The sequence below is a fragment of the Eumetopias jubatus genome, unplaced genomic scaffold, assembly GCF_037043125.1.
Source record: "Eumetopias jubatus isolate StellerSeaLion01/CBP00866 unplaced genomic scaffold, mEumJub1_p1.0 scaffold_20, whole genome shotgun sequence".
In the NCBI taxonomy this organism is placed as follows: Eukaryota; Metazoa; Chordata; class Mammalia; order Carnivora; family Otariidae; genus Eumetopias; species Eumetopias jubatus.
In genome coordinates this window covers 2298988-2301092 of record NW_028274826.1, presented here as the reverse complement: position 1 = coordinate 2301092, position 2105 = coordinate 2298988, and the positions used below count along the sequence as shown (strand labels likewise).

The following is a 2105-nucleotide window of genomic DNA, read 5'->3' as shown; positions in this document are numbered from 1 at the left end:
TATTGTAGCAATGGTTTGTAACTGCACTTTTTGTTCTCTACATGACTTAAAAGAATAATATATAAAACCTAGTATTGTTGTAATTTTGGTTTGTAACTCCAAATCTTGTTTTCTACATGAAGAGGCTGGGTGCATTTAAAAGAACTTTTCGTTTACATTTTTAGTCACAGACCGTATAAAGATGTAATTGTGTGAAATCAGCAAACAAAAGGGGTGGGGACAGAGCTATAAAGGAGCACAGCCTTAGTATGTTATTGAACTTAAGTTGGTATAAATTCAAATTAGAGTGTTATATCTTTAGAATGTTAAATGTAATTCCCATGGTAACCGCAAAGAAAACAGCTATAGAATATGCACAAAAGGAAACGAGAAATTTAAACATTTCCCTACAAAAACCAACTAAACACAATAGAAGACAGTAATGTAGGAAATGAGGGACAAAAAATATATATATATATAAGGCACACAAAAAATTGAACAATGACAGAAGTCCCTTCTTTTCAGTAATTATTTCAAGTATCAATGGATTAAACTCAACCATCAAAAGACAGATTGGCACAATGGATAAAAATACATGATCCAACTATATACTGTCTACATGCTGAGACTCACTTTAGATCCAAAGACACAAAGAAGTTGCAAGTGAAAGTACAGGAAGAGCTATTCCATGAGAATAGTAAGCAAAAGTGAGCAGGTGTGGCTACACTAATATCAGCAAATTAAATGTTAAACCAAAAAAGGTTATAAGAGACATTATATATTAATTAAATGTTCAATAATGCAGGAAGATATGATTATAAACAACTGTGCATCTAATGAAAACCTGTAAAAATATACGAAGCAAAAACTGATAGAACTTAAGGGAGAAATAGCTCAATAGTAATAGAGACCTTAATATTCCACTCACAATTATGGCTAGAACAACCAGACAGAAGTAAGTAAAGAGAAAACTTGGCAAAATAAGCCAACTAGATCTAACAGACATGCAGAACATTCCACCCAAAAACAGCATACACATTCTTCTCAAGTGCACACGGGACATTTCCCAGGACAGACCTTATGTTACAAATGAAGCTCCAACAGATCATCATACAAAGTATCTACTCCAACCACAATGAGATAAAGAGAGAAATCAATAACAGAAAATTCACAGAACTGTGGAAATTCAACAACTTTTAAACAACCAATGGATTACAAAGAAATCACAAAGGAAATTAAAAGATACTTAGAGACAAATGATAAAAAACTTGGGAGGGCGCCAGCTTTGGCCTTAGCCAGACGAGCGGCGGAGGATGGAAAGCAGCGACGAGGCGGCGGTCGAGAAGTGCCGCGTCCACTTGCGCCCCGGCACGCTGCACCTTCTGCCCTGCGAGGTTCTGGTTAACGGGCCCGCCCCGGTGGAGCGCTTCTTCACCCCAGCCATCCGGCAGGGTACCGATGGACTCGAAGTGTCGTTTCGGGGCCGCAGCCTACGGGGCGAGGAGGTGGTGGTGCCGCCCGGCCTCGAGGGATACGTGATGGTGATGGAAGAGAAGGGAGAGGTGGTGGGGAAGGACTTCTCGGAGGGTTCGTCGAACCTGCGAGAGGAGCAGGAGCTGGCGGCACCCCCAGAGGCGCTGGAGCGGGACTTTGACCGATTTATCGGAGCCACCGCCAGTTTCAGTCGCTTCACGCTGTGGGGCCTGGAGACCATCCCCGGTCCGGATGCCAAAGTGCGCGGGGCCCTCACCTGGCCCGGTCTGGCTGCAGCGATTCACGCACAGGTGACTGAGGACTGAGAACTGGAACTTGACATTGAAAGCCACCGGTTCCTCCACCCCAATAAACCAGCTCTTCCTTCTGGAACCACTCACTGATTCCATCACCCCCCAATAAACACGCTCTTCACAGCAAAAAAAAAAAAAAAAAAAAAAAAAAAAACTTGGGAGGTGCAACATAAGTGGTGCTAAGGGGGAAATTTGAAGCTATAAAATATGCTTATATTAAAAAAGAGGACAGATCTCAAATCGATGACATAACTTTACAACTATGGAACTAGAAAAAGAAGACTAAACTAAACCTAAAGCCAGCTGAAGGAAGGAAAAAATAAAGATTAGAGCAAAGAT

At 41.7% G+C, this 2105-nt stretch overlaps 1 pseudogene; it reads left to right on the top strand.

The window, feature by feature from the left end:
• The first annotated feature begins 1292 nt into the window (after positions 1-1292).
• LOC148162113 (ribonuclease H2 subunit C pseudogene) lies at positions 1293-1824 on the top strand (annotated as a pseudogene).
• Positions 1825-2105: the final 281 nt, after the last annotated feature.